This window comes from Saccopteryx bilineata, chromosome 1, assembly GCF_036850765.1.
Source record: "Saccopteryx bilineata isolate mSacBil1 chromosome 1, mSacBil1_pri_phased_curated, whole genome shotgun sequence".
Taxonomy (NCBI): Eukaryota; Metazoa; Chordata; class Mammalia; order Chiroptera; family Emballonuridae; genus Saccopteryx; species Saccopteryx bilineata.
The window spans coordinates 150,042,342-150,061,246 of record NC_089490.1 but is presented as its reverse complement, the minus strand read 5'-3'; the positions used below and the strand labels follow the sequence as shown (position 1 = coordinate 150,061,246).

Here is an 18,905-nt window from a genome sequence, read left to right as displayed (position 1 = left end):
TTGGGAAGTGAAGTTAAAAGGCATAGGGGTTTGTTTTTGAGGTAACAAAAGTGTTCATAAATTATAGTGATGATTCAGTATTTTTGAATATGCTGAAAACCAGTGAATTGTACACAATAAAGGGATTCTTTTTATGGTATATGTAGCGTATTCCAATAAAGCTATTCAAATAAATGCATTTGAAGTTTCGCATCAATGTGTTAAGTATATTAAGAGTTTTTAGGTACAACCTGCACTTATATATTTTTATTATTTTTTTCTAATAATGGTGAAAATAGAAATTCAGTTGCCTCAAGGAGATCATAGCCATTTGCAAATTCTCTAGGCACACACTCAAAAATTATCTAAAATATATTTCCTTATAGTGTAAGATGTAAACCTGAGAGTTTTATTGAACACATCTCAGCTTCTATTTGGCTGGAGAAGAGTCCCTGTGCACAAGGAGGGCTCGGAGGTTTCAAACTTCCCACCAGAACATACCTTGGGCTGCCATAGGCTTGCTCTAAAGTACCACATATGTTAAGGTGAAAAAGTGATGGGTGAAAGCCTCAATACTCTAAGCCAGGTGTCCCCAAACTTTATACACAGGGGCCAGTTCACTGTCCCTCAGACCGTTGGAAGACCGCCACATACAGTGCTCCTCTCACTGACCACCAATGAAAGAGCTGCCCCTTCCGGAAGTGTGGCGGGGGGCCGGATAAATGGCCTCAGGGGGCCGCATGTGGCACACAGGCCATAGTTTGGGGACGCCTGCCTAAGCAAAGGTCAAAATGTAGTAAGACTTGGATGTGGGCTCTCACCAGAAACTAACTATGCTGGCACTCTGATCTTGGACTTCCAGCATCCAGAACTAGAGTTTGTGCGACAATACTGAATACATTCTGGATTCAAGAGGGCCAGGATTTGGGGCTACGTCAGCATCACCTCCCAACCATGCAGCCAGTCAGGGTTTAGCCTCTCCATAGTGCTTCAGCTGTCCACACCTCAGCCACAAACACTTGAACAACTCAAATGTCTTCCATGCTTACAGATGCTGACCTGTTAACTTGAATTCCAGGAGCAAAATGCATAAAAATACAAATGAATATGGAAGAGAGACTAAGGTGGCAGATTCCACGTGTTGTTTTTAGTCAGACTGCCAAAATCTTTTCGCCCTCATAGAGAGGATCTACCTGGACTCAGCCATATTCCTGTTCGGTGTGGGTCCAGGGCTCCTTTAAATTTATAGTCCCTTCAAAACTCAAATTCCCCCTCACCCAACCTCCCACTAGGGGAACTTCTTCATTAAGCCTTTCCATCACCCAACCTCCCCCTGCCCTTAAGCAACTTCTCCCATCCTGGGAAGGTTCTGGGAAATGTCCCTGGGACAAGGCCATCAAGAAGGACCTGAGGGTTGGGAAAGGGAGACAGTCTATGATCAAAGGCAACAAACCAAAACATGCTAATCTGATCATGTCCAGGTGCATCCAACCCCATGCCAGTAAATGCCTGCAGCAACCCCTATATCAGACATCCCCTTCCTGCAGCTCTCTGCTGATGCCACTAGGGTCTCAGCCCATCTGTTTTACAGATGCATAAATAAACTTCTTATAAAACTGATCAGGCCTGTGCGTCCCTCCTTTGTCTGACCTAACAATTCCTTTGGAGAAGCTGATTAAATAAGAAAGGAGTTTTGCCGCTAATAGGCAATGCCCAACTAAAATGAGGCTCCTGTGGCTTATCTCAAAAGGAAAACTACAAGAAAGCACTGAATTTGCAAAATAGTGACATCATAAATTGTGAACAAGAAGGTTTTGAAGATTCCGATAAACTCAGTTCCAGCATGACCATCTGTTATTTCCCCCTGAAAGAAGAGAGAACAGTTCCAGAGCTCAAAGGCAGTAGCAAGGACTTCCATTTACAAACCAGGGAACATACAGACAGGTCTGGCTGAACATGCTGCCCTTGCCCCTCACCTCCTCTCTAGACAGAAACAAAGATTCTGCTAGTAACTGGTATCAGATCCATTGTTTTTCTTTCAAAACAATTATGATTAGGCATCAAACCTGCCTTCCCACTTTTCTTCTGTCGGTGTTCACAGCTTATTTAATTTTTTTTTTATCTGAAAATTTCTTCAGTACCCATGTATCATCTTTGGCTCCTTATCACCCTGCCCCACTCCTTCCAATTTGCATCTAGTTCTCTTAGAAGATTCTCTCCTCCCATTTAAGCAGTGTGCCAAGAATGGAATCAAACCCTGATCGACTAATATGAAGAGTATTTATTAGTATATCGACTAATTAATGATATACCCAGATCAAAAGAAGAAAACTTAATCATAAACCAGTGATATCAACTCCTAAGGCTGAAATGCGAGTCTCCCTCAGTTTCTCCCCCAGAGTCTCCATTCTGTCCCTTCATGTAGCGTTATGGTTAAGAGACTGGGCAAAGACTCCGCTGCTCAGACTACTGTATAATCTTGGCTCCACATGTCTTGGATGCCTGGCCTTGGGTACATTGCAGTTGCTTAAATAACAACAGAAGCCTAAGCTTGGCCAATGATAATATAAAAGGAAGTGAAGCAAGGGGAAGACCCAGGCCACCTGTCTCATATCCAGGTTAGAAGCACCTATGCTGTTTCATTTCTTTTTATTATTATTATTTTATTTATTTATTCATTTTAGAGGAGAGAGAGAGAGAGAGAGAGATTGAGAGAGAGAGAGAGAGAGAGAAAGAGAGAGAGAAGGGGGGAGGAGCAGGAAGCTTCAACTCCCATATGTGCCTTGACCGGGCAAGCCCAGGGTTTTGAACCGACAACCTCAGCATTCCAGGTCAACGCTTTATCCACTGCGCCACCACAGGTCAGGCTCATTTCTTTATTACCTAGAACCCCGGACACTCTGACAATGCTCTCTGGGGGGGAAAAGTTGTTGGGAAGCAGACAGACAGGTGCATAAAACATCCCGAAATGAAGCAAAGTGACTTTTGGCTGATCTTACTTTTTCTAAAACACTCCCTACCCGGGCCTTCAAGCTAGTTTTGCAGGCTGTGGCCTTGGGCTAGTTTTGCAAGGTTGCAGATGTACCCAGAGTGTTTCTCCCAGAATTTATCCTATAGATAAACCTTGTAAATGAGTCTATTTCACTGCTTTGTTTTACTACTAGGCTTCCCCTCCTCCCCATACCCTGGCCAGAATGTAATTTTGCCTTTAAAAGCTTGCTCCTGAGTGTGTTTGGGGCCGCTACTTTTTGGAATGAAACACCATAAGTAAATATTTGCTGTCTGTATATAGATTAAAGGAGGAATATGGCAATTGCTGAAAAGCCATGATAATGGCATATAATTCTAGTCTTTGAGCTGATTTTAAGTTGACTGTTTCAGTATAAAGTTGTCCATTGATTTGCAAAAGCGATTTGCCATTTAGTGGAAGTTTCCCAGAGCCATTGTTGTTGATCCTTTGAAAAAAGGAACAACTATAATTTTGAAGCTCAAAACCTATAAGCTGTATGAGAGCACATAATTTTAACTGTCCTGTAGTCCAGTCCCCACCATGGTTTCTCCCACTTCCATGTAATCTTCCTAACTTCTTCCTTAATTTCAAATGCATAAAAGAAAGTGCAAAACTGTTATTCTTGGGAGCATTTGAGATCTTGCTCCCCAGAATATATCATCAGTTTGACTCAAATTCTTTAAAAAATTCTCCAGCCTCGGCCGGTCGGCATGGTGTGTGGATGTCCCAGGTGTGATTCCTGGTCAAGACACACAGGAGAGGGACCCTTCTGCTCTCTACCCCTCCTCCTCCATCTTTTCTCTCCCTCCCTCCCTATCTCACTCTCTCCCTCTCTTTCTCTCTTTCCCTCCTGCATCCATGGTTCAATTGGAGCGAGTTGGCCCCAGGCACTAAAGATGGCTCCATCACCTCTTCCTCAAACGCTATGAAGAGCTTGGGTGCTGAGCCATGGAGCAACGCCCTAGATGGGCAAAGCATCGCTCCCTAGTGCGCTTGCCAGGTGTATCCCAGTCAGGGCCCATGTGGGAGTCTGTCTCTGCCTCCCCTCCTCTTACTGAATTAAAAAAAAAAATTCTCCACAAGTTTGACATCACAAGCTGGCAGGAATCCAAAGAAGCCTACCTAGGACCACCTGGACCCTGTGATAGGTTCAAGCAGGATCTCCCTGTGCCCCACTGGCCCCTTGTTTCACATCAGGTGAATTTGTGTGTGGATCTCCTTGCTTTAGGTACAAGTACCAGGGCAAGACTTTATTTTATTTTTTATATAGTTTTGGGGATGGTTTTTTTTTAAGATTTTATTTATTTTACAGAGGAAGGGGGGAGTGAGAAATGTCAACTCATAGTTGCTTCACTTTAGTTGTTCACTGAATGAATGCTTGTTGTACGTGCCTTGACCGGGCAAGCTTGGGTTTTGATCCAGTAACCTCAGCATTCCAGGTCAAGGCTTATCCACTGCCCCACCACAGGCCAGGCGGCATGACTTTGTTTAAGCTGTTCTTATACCATTCTCAAGTTATATAACGGTTGAGATAACCCAGGGAAAGCGGAGGAAATGGATTGCTGCTTTTAATTTTGCTTTTTAATTGGACTGCTTACTGGGAGGCTGAACAAAATTTTTGCTGATTAAATGAGAGACTGAATTTTCTTTAGCTCCAAAAGAGAAAGGACACTTGCTTCTCCAACCTGAATAGCTAGTGGGGAACAATAGTTGTTTAGATCCCTGATTCTGGAGTGATGGACATAGGCACCAGGAGTTGTCATACCTCATGGTATGACAGCCAAACAGAGAAGTCAGCGGGCATCCTGGGGAGAAAGGCAGAGCACCCTAAAATGGGTAGGCTGAGAGAGGGGCCCATGTCTTGGAAAGTATCGGTTTAGGTGATGTCCAATACGCTCTTGCTGGTCCTTGCTTAGGTATTCTTAGGTGACTCAAAATCTCTGTGGGGTTACCTGAGGAAAAATTTCTTCTAGGGCGTAAAGCAGTCCTATAGGGACATCCATGGCACTTGGCTCATCTGGAAACATGCATGTAAGGATGGTTTTCCCTAGAAGTTTGTTCAAGCCATATGGATCTCAAAATTAAGGTGTAAATTGTGTCTCCATCCGGACAAGCCCCTTGGAAGTCAGCCTCCCATTAATACTAAGATGGCTGAGTTGAGGATTCTTTGATACTTCTAAATCAATTTTTGCATGCACAATTAGGAAAAGCTTGCTGGCTCTGGCTGGTTAGCTCAGTCAGTTAGAATGTCATCTCGAAACACCGAGGTTGCAGGTTCTATCCCTAGTCAGGGCACATAGGGCAAGCTATCAGTGAATGCACAACTAAGTGGAACAAGTGAGTGCTTCTGTGTGTGTGTGCCTCTCCTTCCCTCCTATCCTCCCTTCCTCCCTTCATGCCCCCTCCTTCTCTTCCTCTCTCCCTTTCTCCCTCTCCCTCTCCCGGTTCTTCCCCTCTCATAGCCAGTGGTTCGAGTGTGGCCCCAGGCACTGAGGATAGCTCTGTTGGTCCTAGTGTGTCAGCCTTAGGCACTAAAAATAGCTCGGTATTCAAGCATCAGCTCCAGGTGGTGTTGCCGGGTGAGTCTCAGTTGGGGTGCATGCGGAAATCTGTCTTTCTGTCTCCCCTCCTCTCACTTGAAAAAGAAGGAAAAAAATTTATAACTGTCCCCAGGACAATTTGGATCCAACTGTGCTGTGTATGTCTATATATGTATGTTGTAAATGTGAGATAATTTTCTACCTCCAAATGGTATTGTTAAAATTAATTTAAAGGCAAGTACTTGTAAGAATTGGGTACACTAACATTCTCAGAAATAGACTGACAGCTGTCGGGGGGGGTGGTGGATGGCTGGGAGAAAAAAGTGAAGGGATTAGGGGAAAAAAAACCTTATAGACTCAGACAGCAGTATGGTGATTACCAGAGGTAAAGGGGGTAGGACGAGGTAGAAGAGGGTCAAATATAAAGATGATGTATTATAGAATTGTGCACTTGAAATGTATATAATTGTATTAACCAATGTCACCCCAATAAATTCAATAAAATATTTAAAATAAACATAAAACTCAGAAATACAGACAGTAACTCGTGCATTTCAAGACCACATGATCTAAGATTAATGCGTAGTAAATAAAAGCTAGCTTAAGTTTGTTGGTTTAAGTAAAACAGACAGGTCTTCTTTTGCCTGGGTTTTACAAAAATGAATCCATGTTAATAATGACTTTTGTGTCTATGAAAAATGTATCTAGAGGTTATAAAATGTCCAAACTATAGTCCAGTTATTTATGATTATTTCTTAGTCTTCAGTAGAAATTGAGTTTTTAAGGGTTAAAATCCCCATTATATGTTAGGAGTAACTTTACAGTGTTTCAGAAAAGGCGATGAAACATCTCAACATTTGAAATTGCATGGGAAGCCTGACCTGTGGTGGCGCAGTGGGAAAGCATTGACCTGGAACCCTGAAGTCACCGGTTTGAAACCCTGGGCTTGCCCAGTCAAGGCACATACAGGAAGCAACTTCTATGAGTTGATGCTTCCTGCTTCTCCCCCTACTTTCTCTCTCTCTCTCTAAAAATCAATAAATTTAAAAAAATTTTTAATTAAAAAATTTTAAAACCATTATGTATGAAATTGCATGGGAAGCATTGTAAAATAAGTGATGAAAAATTTCAAGGGTATATTGTATGAGTAAACAATGGTTGTAAATTAAAGAATAATCAGAACTCTGGGAAACCCAAGATGGCTGCTTGGTTCTTCCCTGTTCCCTGGGTCCCCATTTTTAGGTTTTTTTATTCTGTCATACATTACAGTGCATTTAAGCTGAACTTAGATGGAAGAAGAATGAGCTGGTGCTGTGAAAAGGAAACATCTTACATTATTGCCATGTTTAGATAGAGTTATTTAAAAAAAATGCCAAGTTGGTAACCGTTTTCTTTTCACAATGAACTCCCACAAGACAAAGACTTTAAAGGTCACCTGACGATGTTGTTTACTGGAAATGACATCTAATAAAACACACAGTCCAACCTCATTGGAAAGGATCTTATCAGGAGCCTAACCATGAATGGACATCTAACCCTGTCTACAGACATCAGAAACTCCTTAAAGATGAGGAGCTGCTGACAGCAAAGGTATTGATAGATAGCTATCCCAAGATACTGACAAGACTTAAATATCTACAGATTGATATTGCACTCAGAATTCATTTTGTTTGATTGTCTTTACCTGTCTGCTAATGATATTAGTCATAATAACAGTTACACTTGTTCTTTGGGGTTTTTATATAGTCCAATTGTTTATTATTATTGAACATGTATATAAACTATCTGGTAATGCTCTTTTCGTGGCTTATGTAAATGTTATAATAAATGCCAAATACATGTTCCTGGCTGGTTGGCTTAATGGTAGAGCGTCAGCCCAGCATGTGGAAATCCCAGGTTTGATTCCCAGTCAGGCACACAGGAAAAGCAACTATCTGCTCCTCCTCACCTCCCCTTCCTCCTTCTCTCTCTTTCTCCCTTTTTCTCTCTTTTCCTCTCCTGCAGCCATGGCTCAATTGATTTGAACACCTTTGCCTCCAGCACCGAGGATGGTTCAATTGCTAGCGTGGCCCTAGATGGACAGAGCATCACCCCAGATGAGGGTTGCCGGGTGGATCCCAGTTGGGGCTCGTGCAAGAGTCTGTCCCTCTATCTCCCCGCCTCTCACTTAAATAAAAAAAATTTTTTTAATTAAAAATAAAAATAAATGCCAAATACAGAAAATGAGAAGGCAATACTCGGATCATGATAGTTCATAGGCTAGTAATGATCCAGAGTGTATTTTCACAATGCAGGCCATAAGACCTAACTTTCTTCCATTTACCTGCCCTTCCTTTTTTGGGGAAAAATTTGACTTAGATCCCATGATTACAGTATTGCCCTATCCCCAGTGGTCACAAGACAATGTCAATACTGAGATTTCCTAGGAATGAGCCTTTCTAGTGCTGTGAGACCACCCTACCCAACCAAAAGGTTGGTCATCAGTGCATCCTTCAAATTGATTTATGACCAAAAGAGGGGTTCTATGAAAAGTAACTTTACAGGGTGACTTGATAATAAATTTCTAACTGGGCCGGTCATGATGAGTTGTTACAACCCAGGCCTATCAATTCTTGGTGAAAGGTTTTAAGGCAGCCACTCTACTGTTCTTGTGCATCTAGGTTAACACACCTTTGAAATGCCAAAAGTGAGGTGTTAACCCCAAAGCAAGCATATAATCTTAAGTATCCTTTTAACCTAATCCCCACCTTATTTTCTCCAATTTTTTTTACATCCCTCCTTCATTTCAAATGCATAAAAGAAGCTGCAAGCATTTGCTTCTAGAAGAAAAAACTAAATGGTTTAAGACATTGGAAAAAGAGAATTGGCTACTTTGTGTAACTGACCTCAGCACCCATTTGGCTTCACCATCTTCTCCAGTCTTGGATTCTGACTTACCTGCTTTGTGCTTGGAACTGTCTGTGAATGCAAATTCAGAAAAAGACACCTGTACACTGAGTTATTGACCCGGCAGCCACTGGCATCAGTGACCTTTAAGGATACAGCTGTAGACTTCACCCAGGAAAAGTGGGCCTGCTGGGTACAGAGCGGAGAAGGCTGTACAGAGATGTGATGCAGGAAGACATCAGCCACTGGTCTGTGGGAATCAGATCAGCAGATCAGTGGTGGCTTTCCAGCTGGAGCAAGAAGAAGAGCTGTGGAGTGAAGGCACTGGACTTCTCCAAGGCCATAGTGTAGCACGAGAGATCTCCTAGAAACCAAAAAATGATAGTAATGCTTCAGATCAGCAAGAAGGGCATATCCCCTACTGTGCCAATGAAATCTCACACTACAGAGGATCCTATGGAATGGATTGATTTGAGTAATGGGTTCACTCACAGATCTGCTCTGACGCAACATTTGTTAATTCACATAAGAAAGAAACCTTACGTCAGCCAACAGTGTGGAAAGTCACGTAGTGAAGAGTCACACCTTAGTACACACAAATTCACATTAGAGGTAAATTATGTGAATGTCATGTATGTGGGAAAGCTTTTAGTAATTGCTTTAGCCTTAGATGACTCACACTGTAGAGCAGGGGTCCCCAAACTATTTACACAGGGGGCCAGTTCACTGTCCCTCAGACTGTTGGAGGACCAGACTATAAAAAAAACTATGAACAAATCCCTTTTTTAAAGTAAAAAAAAAAACGGGAACAAATACAATATTTAAAATAAAGAACAAGTAAATTTAGATCAACAAACTGGCCAGTATTTCAATGGGAACTATGGGCCTGCTTTTGGCGAATGAGCTGGTCAATGTCCGGTTCCGTATTTGTCACTGCTAGCCGTAACAAGTGATATGACGTGCTTCCAGAGCCGTGAGGCGTGCGTCCCGCGTCACCAGAAGTAGTACTGTACGTGAGCGACGCCGTGCTTTGTAGTGGTCTCACTGACCACCAATGAAAGAGGTGCCCCTTCTGGAATGCGGCGGGTGCCGGATAAATGGCCTCAGGGGGCCCGTAGTTTGGGGACCCCTGCTGTAGAGAAACCATTTAAATGCTATCTTTGTAGCAATGGCTTTTTGCAAAGCTCCTATCTTAGAAAGCACAATTGAATACACACTGAAGAAAAACCTTATGAATGTTATCATCAGTGTGGGAAAGCCTTTAGTCAAAGCTCTGGCCTCAGCCAGCACAAGAGAAGCCACACTGGAGAGAAAGCACACATGTGTCTCATGTGTGGAAAGGCTTTCAGTCAGTTCTGAATGTACATGTCACAATAGAACACACCATAGAGAGAAACCATATGAATGCCATCAGTGTGAGAAAGCTTTCATAGTTCTTACCTTAAACAACATGAGAAAACTCACACAAGAGAGAAACCATATGAATGTTACCTATGTGAGAAAGCTCTCAATCAAAGATCTTATCTTAGCAAACATGAGAGAATCCATTCTGGAGAGAAACGTTATAAATGTCATCAACGTGGGAAAGCCTTTAATCAAAGTTCTGGCCTTAGCTAACACAAAAGAATCCACACGAGAGAAACCAAATTCATGTCTCGTGTAGGAACGCTTTCCATCAGAGTTCTGAACTTACACAGCATAACAACACACACAAGAGAGAAACCATTCCAATGTTGTAAGTATGGGAATGCCTTCAGTCAATAAGCTAATCTTATATGACAAGAGAAAACTCACACTGGGGAGCAGCCATTTACACGTGTCAGCCACGTGAGAAATCCTTCAGTCATTGTTCTTCCCTTAGATAGCCTGAGGGGCCCCACCACTGGAGAGAAAATAATGAAACCCTTCAGTAAATACAATCCCTTGCCATGTCGTGGTTCACTTTTCGCAGTCTCACAGTATCATGGATTTTTTTTTTTTTTTTTGTATTTTTCTGAAGCTGGAAACGGGGAGAGACAGTCAGACAGAGTCCCGCATGCGCCCGACCAGGATCCACCCGGCACGCCCACCAGGGGGCGACGCTCTGCCCCTCCAGGGCATCGCTCTGTTGCAACCAGAGCCACTCTAGCGCCTGGGGCAGAGGCCAAGGAGCCATCCCCAGCGCCCGGGCCATCTTTGCTCCAATGGAGCCTTGGCTGCGGGAGGGGAAGAGAGAGACAGAGAGGAAGGAGGGGGTGGGGGTGGAGAAGCAAATGGACGCTTCTCCTGTGTGCCCTGGCTGGAATCGAACCCGGGACTTCTGCACGCCAGGCCGACGCTCTACCACTGAGCCAACCGGCCAGGGCAGTATCATGGATTTTTAAATTGTACATATCTAATTTTGTATTGCAGAATTTTTTGCTATATTGCGGGATTTTGCAGTATATAGGTATTTTTATATATTTATTATTTTAATTATTTTTACAGTAAAATAAGCATTTTCTAGCCTAAAAAATTGAAAACAATATAACAGATATTAAAAGGATATTAAATCAAAATAAAATACATAGGCCAGGTGAGTAGACAGAGACTCACACATATGGAAAATGCAGCTCCCGCTGCTCCCGCTTGAGCTAGTTTGCCTGTGTGAGATCATACTATTGGCTGAGGGATGGGAGGCCACCAACAAGAGCATAGGAAGCATTTATAAGAGTGTGGGAAAGGTTTGTAAGAGTGTGGGGAGGATGTATAAAGCCTTAAAATAGATATAAATAATAAAATAAATATAAGGTTGCTACTTTGCAGATTTTTGTCTATCACAGAGGGTTCTGGAACCTAACCCCCATGACAGATGAGGGACCACTGTATTCCAACCTGAAATGATATGACATTATACATATAGTGAATGTGGATGAGAAATCAACTGGAGCTTTAGCATTTAAACACCAGTAGCCTCACATTAAAGAAACACTCGGTAAGCGATATGGAAGATCCACTCGTCGTCATACCCCCCAGTCCATAAAAGCATTTTAGTGTGAGTAGATCCGTGTGTATGGTATCTATGTGCCAAAGCCTTTAGTCATTGAGCTGCTCTCAGATAACGTGACAGAACTCACACTGTAAATGTCATAATGAATACCGCTCACAAAAACTAGGGGATATTTCAAAATGAATATGAAGCAATAAAAAAAAAAGCATTTGATTTTTTTTTATTAAACAAGAACATCAGAAAAGCAAACGACAAGTCAAAGAAAGATGGTCAGCTATGCAAATGAGATGCAAAACCAACTCTTATTTCATTGGTGAAAATGCACTATACAAAAGGCTGAAAGTACTGGACTATCTGCACATTCCCTGATCCCCTAATTTTTGTAAACAGTAGATGTTTTCAGCAACAGCTCTAAACTTTGAAGACTCAGAGGATAAGCCATAATTCCTCATTTATAATTATTGGTAAAGTGAACAAACATCCATGGGAGAACTATTAACAAACATTCAGCCAAGTACCAGGCTTCACGTGCACAAGAAAACTCTGAAAAGAAATAAACAGAGCGTCATCCCAAAGCCCACAGGTTGCCGGTTCAGTGTCTGGTCAGGACACACAGGAACAGCTCAGTGTTCTTGTTTGTCTGTCTCTCTCCCCCCCCCCCCCCAACCCACTGAAATCAGCAGATTAAAAAAAAATTTTTTTTTTAATGAATGTGTGTGTGTGAAAACTTGTAAAAGAGTCCTTTAACTTACAACTCAGCAAATTGAGGCTTCAAGAAAATACATGTTTATAAAAATTGTGGCATAAAATAGAAAGTAAAGTGATCTGGCAATATTGAAAGTAGAATTTTGTAAGAAATTAAGCTTTTTGCCTGACTAGGCGGTGGTTCAGAGTGGATAGAGCGTTGGACTGGGATTGGAGGACCCAGGTTCGAAACCCCGAGGTTGCAGGCTTGAGCATGGACTCATCAGGCTTGGAGCATGGGCTCACCAGCTTGAGTGCAAGGTTGCTGGCTTGAGCAAGGGGGTCACTCACTCTGCTGCCCCCCCCACTAAGGCACATATGGGAACGCAACCAATGAAAAACTAAGGAGCTGCAACAAAGAATTGATGCTTCTCATCTCTCTCCCTTCCTGTCTATCTGTCCATCTCTCTGAATCTGTCAAAAAAAAGAAAAAGAAATTAACCTTTTTAAACATAACAATACTTACAGATATTTAAACAATAAAATCTGTTACTAAAGAAGTTTTGTTTTTGTTTTTAGTGGGGTTTTTTTAAGAGGAGGGGAGATAGGCAGATTTCTGCTTGGGCCCCAACCAGGATCCACCCAGCAACCCCGGTCTGGGGCGGATGCTGAATCAACCAAGCTATTGTTTTAGCACCTAAAGCTGACACTAGGACCAACTGAGCTATCATTAAGAGGGAGAAAAGAGGAAGAGCGAGGGGGAGAGAAGCAGATGGTCGCTTCTGTGTGCCCTGACTGGGGATTGAACCTGGGACTTCTGCACTCCAGGATGATGCTCTATCCACTGAGCAAACCTACCAGGGCCTAAAGAAGCTTTTTTTTAAAAAAAAGCTGTAAAACTGTTATTTGAGATCATGTTCCATGGCTTATGTCATCACTTTGGCTCAAATAAACTCTTAAAATCTTCACAGGTTTGAGATTTCTTACATTGATACAGCATTACATTGCATGTGTTATAATTTGTTTTCCTGGCCCTGGCTGGTTGGCTCAGTGGTAGAGCATCGACCCCATGTATGGATGTCCTAAGTTCAATTCCCAGTCAGGGCACACAGAAGTGACCATCTGCTTCTCCACACACACACACCCCGTGTTTTCTCCCTCTCTCTCTCTCCTCCCCTTCCTGCAGTCATGGCTCAATTGGTTCAAGTGCATCAGCACCAGACACCTCTGCCTCGGGTGCTAAAAAATAGCTCAGCTGCGAGCTTGGCCCCAGATGAGGTTGCCGGTGGATCCCGGTCAAGGTGCATGCGTGAGTCTGTCTACCCTCCTCTCACTTGGAAAAAGAAGAAAAAATAATTGTTTACCCCTTTTCCTTTCCCTAGAGGTTGTGGTGTGTTTCTGAGGACTTTTCATTACTTTTGAGTGATTTAGAATGGAATCCCAGGGCATAGACTTGCAACACCAGAGTGTTTTAAGTATGATCAGTTGATTAGAGAACAATTTCTTGGCATGGAAATAATAATGAAATAACATTATTTTCTGGCCATGGCCAGAGGTGCAATGGATAGAGCATTGGCCTGGAGCACTGAGGTCACTGGCTCCATACTGAAGGTCTCTTGTTTGAACCCCAATCAGGGCTCAATCCAAAAGGCAATGCCTTGAGCCCAGGTCAGGGCACACATGAGAAGCAATCCCAGGACACAGAACTCTCCTCACTTTCACAGTGTGCACCAATTACAGACTGCAGGCACTGACAGTTGTGGATGCAAAACTCAACCCAATGCCTAGAAACAGACCCAGGGGAACCACAACTAAACCTCAGAAGGGGTGTCTCCGCCCCCCCCCCCCAGCTTTCCAGGGCTGAAGCTTCTCAATGTACAGGCTCTTTCCTTGGTGGATGTGAGCAGGTAGGACACCTGCAGGAGGAGACCACCCCCCTCCAGGAAGAATAACTGGGCCTTCAAGTACTTCCCTTTTCAGGCTCAAAATGTGTGCGTGAGGGGGTGTGGCTTAGTGACACTGACCTCAGGCTCTGCTCCCCAGTGGAGTTGCTGTGGACCACCACTGGTATTTTAAATACATATACCCAGTGTTTGAATAGTTCAGCAAAAATCATTCAAACCCAGTATTTATGTGTGAAGGAGGGAAGAAAATTGTAAGGTATTTTGGTAGCTCAACAAGAATGCCCTCAAGTATCTACAGCTTTTGGAAAAAAACATTTGTTTTTGAGAGAGAAGAAGAGTGTAAAAAAAAAAAGTGTATTTGTAGGTCCATGTCCCTAGAGAATATTGAAATTTAAAAGGCTAAAGCATCGACCTGGAAATGCTGAGGTCGCCGGTTCAAAACCCTAGGCTTGCCTGGTCAAGGCACATAAGGGAGTTGATGCTTCCTGCTCCTCCCCCCCCTTCTCTCTCTCTCTCTCTCTCTCTCTCTCTCTCTCTCTCTCTCTCTCCCTCCCTCTCAACATTGATAGATAAAGCACAACACCCAACTGCTGTATTTTTCAAGGTAAACTGCTCTGAGCTGTTACTCAAAAGGTGAAAACGACGTGGCAGCAGGGAAGCACACTTGGAATACATTGACCACAAACAATCCTGTATGTTCTTTCAAGCAAGTTTCAACTACCTCTAACCTTAGAATTGATATAAATCATGATTCTTGGTGTCATTACACTTGAATAAATAAAAAATTGAAAAAAAAAATTTTTTTAAATAAAAAAAATAATAAAAGGCTAAAGCAATTGAATTTCTTTTTAATTGATTTGAAGAAAACTAGTCAAAGCTTTTGTAAATCTTTAAACTCCTACTACATTTAAGAGGCTAAACTCAAACTCCTATTTCTTCATAATGTGCTGTGTATTCCTGAAAATACATGTGAGACCTGCGGAGGGACAAATACAATGTCCCATGTTCTTTTAGTCACTAAGAGCTTTGAACATTTTCTTTGAATGGTCTACACATTTGTAACCATTAGTGTTTAAAGGATTTAAATCTTAGAATGGTTAGTAAATAGTAAATTATGGTGTATGATGTAAATTTCTATGTGTATTTTAAGTTAAATAAATTTGTAAGATAGAAAAGTCTAAGGTAAGAAGACCCCCTGCAAATATATTCTGGTCCCTGCAGCACTGTCACTCCAGCCACCCCCAGATACAGTTTTGATCATTTCTTGAGCCTCCTGTTAGTGTTTCATTATATAAAAACAAGTCATTGCATATATGTTGTGATCTAGCACCTCAGGCAAGGGAAACAAAAAAATTAATAAATTGGACTTCATTGAACTAAAAAGGTTTTGTACAGCAAAGGAAGCCATCAACAAAGTGAAAGATAACCCACTGAATGGGAGAACATATTTGCCAGTACATCTGAGAAGGGCTTAATATCTAAAATTTATAAGGAACTCATTAAACTCAACACCAAAAGAACAATCCAAATAAATGGGCCTGGCCCAGCAGTAGTACAGTGAATATAGTGTCGGACTGGGACATGGAGGACCCAGGTTCGAAACCCTGAGGTTGCCAGCTTGAGCGCAGGCTCATCCAGCTTGAGCATGAGGTTGCTGGCTTGAGCGTTGGATCATAGACATGACCCCATAGTCACTGGCTTGAGCCCAAGGTTGCTGGCTTGAGCAAGGAGTCACTTGCTCTGTTGTAGCCTCCCCGCCCCCCCCCCCCGTCAAGTCACATATGAGAATGCAATCAACGAACAATGAGGATGCCGCAGTGAAGAATTGATACTTCTCATTTCTCTCCCTATCTGTCCCTCTCTCCATCTCTCTGTCTCTGTCACACACAAAAAAGAAAGAAATGGGCAAAGGACCTGAATGGACGCTTCCCCAAAAAGGACATACAGATCGCCAATAGACATATGAAAAGATGTTCAAAGTCACTAATCACCAGAGAAATGCAAATTAAAACCACAATGAGATATCACCTCACACCTGTCAGAATGGCTGTCATCAATAAGTCCACACACAAAAATAATAAGTCCACAAACAACAAGCTTTGCCAAGGATGTGGAGAAAAGGGAACCCTTGTGCACTGGTGGGAATGCAGACTGGTGCAGCCACTGTGGAAAACAGTATGGAGTTAGCCTCAAAAAATTAAACATGGAACCACCTTATGTTCCAGCGATTCCTCTTCTGGGAATATATCCAAAGAAACTCAAAACAGTAATTCAGAAGAATATAGGCACTCCATGTTCATTGCAGCAGCATTTACAAGAGCCAAGGTACAGAAACAGCCCAACGCCCATCAGTAGATGATTGGATACAAAAGGTATATTTGTACAATAGAATACTACTCAGCTGTAAAAAAGTAAGAGAAGGAAATCTTATCTTTTGTAAGCCTTTTCCTACCCTCTTGGCTATGCTGGAATCAATCTCAACATGAAAACCACCTTTGCAGGTGAACATAACAGTTGGCTTCATGAGCCACAAGTCTCGACATGACCACCACTGTGGGTGTCTTCTCTTGCTCTGACTTGCTCACCTGCCCTGCTGCCTGATGGCAGCAGGCACCGAGGCTGCTGGGGGGTGGGGAGCTGCGCTGTGAGCTGTGCCCCCCCACACCTGGGGCATTGCTGAGCTTGCCAAGCCTCAGTTCTATGTGCAGCTGACCAGAGTGGGCAGTTTTGAGAATTTCTAGGCATTTGGGAGCAAGAGTGTGGGGTTGGGGCCCTCCCTAAAGTGGTCCTGGGTCTGTGTTTTTGCCAGGATTTATCTGTGTCAGAGTGAAGCTGTGGCAGAAGCTGGGCTGGCCCCCACATACCCTGGCGATGGGGTGGGAGAGAAAGACTACACTCTGTGCAAGAGGTGGGCCCATCTGGTAAAACAGTTATTTAAAAAGAAAGAGGGTGAAAGGCAGTCAGTAGGTGGCCAACTGATTCCACCCACCACCCCGATACCAGAGGGCTCCTCGGGACCCTTAAGTATCTCTGCTGCTGCTATCTCTACTGTACACACACTGTCAACTTAGTTCAGGCAGAAAGAGTAGAGGGGACTCAAGTTGCCTATTTCCCTCCCCCATGTCACTTTGGTTCTGTTAAAATCTCAGTCATTTAGACTTTGTCTCTAAACAATCTTTGAGGAGGACAGGTCTTGTTAAGAAGAGCAGGATACTGTGAGCATATTCCCACCTGGCTATTTTCCTGTCTCTTTTGGGAAACAGCAGTTTGCCTTGGGATTAATGCTTTGATGGATCTGAGTTGTTGGTTTTAAGTGTGTAGGCTTCTTTTCTGCTGAGTGTAGGAATGTCACCTCTTAAGCACCTTATATGCCAGAGGAGAAATCAGAAGTCTCTGACTCCATTATTTAATGATTGACAGCTGATGGCTTTCAAAGCCTCATCTTCCCTCTTCCTCTTGTGCCCACATCTGTACAAGATGATAAGAAAACCTGAGTGCTCACTCCTTTAGCACTGACAAGAGATTCCATCCCTGGAAGCCCCTGCCTTGAATACAAAATCTCACCCTAGCCCACCCCATAACCTCAAAACAAAACAAACAAACAAATCTGAGTCAGGCTCCTTTCCTTGCTCTCTCAAGGCATTTCCCACCTGCTTGAGAAGCCTGCCCTGCCCTCCCCATTATGGAAGGTATAAACCCTTTCATATACTGTTGGCAGCAATGTATTGTCAACCAAACCCAGACTGGGGTTCACTCAACACTGCAGGTGACCACAACAGTTGTAGAAGAGGTAACATTGTATATACATTGCAATATATTTTTACTTAATTATTCTATTGATAAATACTCCAGACTGTTTTCTTTTCCTTTCTTTTTTTCTTTTATTTAGGGAAAGGACAAGAGATAGACAGACTCTTGCATGCACCTGACTAGGATCCACCCAGCAACCCCTGTCTGGGGCCAATGCTCGAATCAACCAAGCTATCCTCAGCACCTGCGGCTGATGCTCAGACCAACTGAGTGCCCAGGGCAGAAGCTCAAACCAATTGAGCCACTGGCTGTAAGAGAGACAGAAGAGGAAGAGGGAAAGGAAGAGAAGCAGATTGTGGCTTCTTCTGTGTGCCCAACCCGGAAATCAAACCAGAGGTGTCCATACACTGGACTGACACTGTATCCACTGAGCTAACCAGCCAGGGCCAAATACTACAGACCTTTACATATCAATGCATACAACCCTTTGTTCTTAAAAGGTATATATGGTGATGAATGTACATAACCCATTTTTCTAAATAGACATATGGCTTGTTACCAATTTCTGCTGCCAAAACCATGAAGAAAAACTCAGACTGCCACTTTACAGGGCAAACAAACATATACAAATCATATTCTTTTCCCTGACCAGGCAGTGGTACAGTGGATAAAGCGTTGACCTGGGACACAGAGGGAGGACCCATGTTCGAAACCCCAAGGATTGCCTGTTTGAGCGCAGGCTCACCAACTTGAGCCCAAGGTCTCTGACTTGAGCAAGGGGTCACTGGCTTGGCTCTAGCCCCTGGGTCAAGTCACATATGAGAAAGCAGTCAGTGGACAACTAAGGTGCCGCAACAAAGAATTGAAGCTTTTCATCTCTCTCCCTTCCTGTCTTGTCTGTCCTTGTCTGTCCCTCTCTCTGTCTCTTGCTAAAAAAAATGAAATTCTTCTCAAAATTAAATTTCTTCAAAATTTTGCCAAAAATACTCAGAAAACAGTGCAATGTACAGAGGATGCCATATCACGATTGACTAATAACAGTGTGGGAAAGGTTTATAAGAGTGTAGGGTGGGGCCTGACCTGTGGTGGCACAGTGGATAAAGTATCGACCTGGAACACTGAGGTCACCAGTTTGAAACCCTGGGCTTGCCTGCTCAAGGCACATGGGAGTTGATGCTTCCTGC

General features: G+C 43.0%; 1 protein-coding gene across 1 annotated transcript in view; it reads left to right on the top strand.

Moving 5' to 3' along the window:
* Nucleotides 1-6,991: 6,991 nt before the first annotated feature.
* The window catches only part of LOC136334233 (zinc finger protein 709-like), a 41,114-nt gene continuing 29,200 nt past the window's right edge, over nt 6,992-18,905 (top strand). The window contains 1 exon segment of the mRNA XM_066274206.1: nt 6,992-7,119. The gene's annotated coding sequence lies outside the window, so the exon portion shown is untranslated.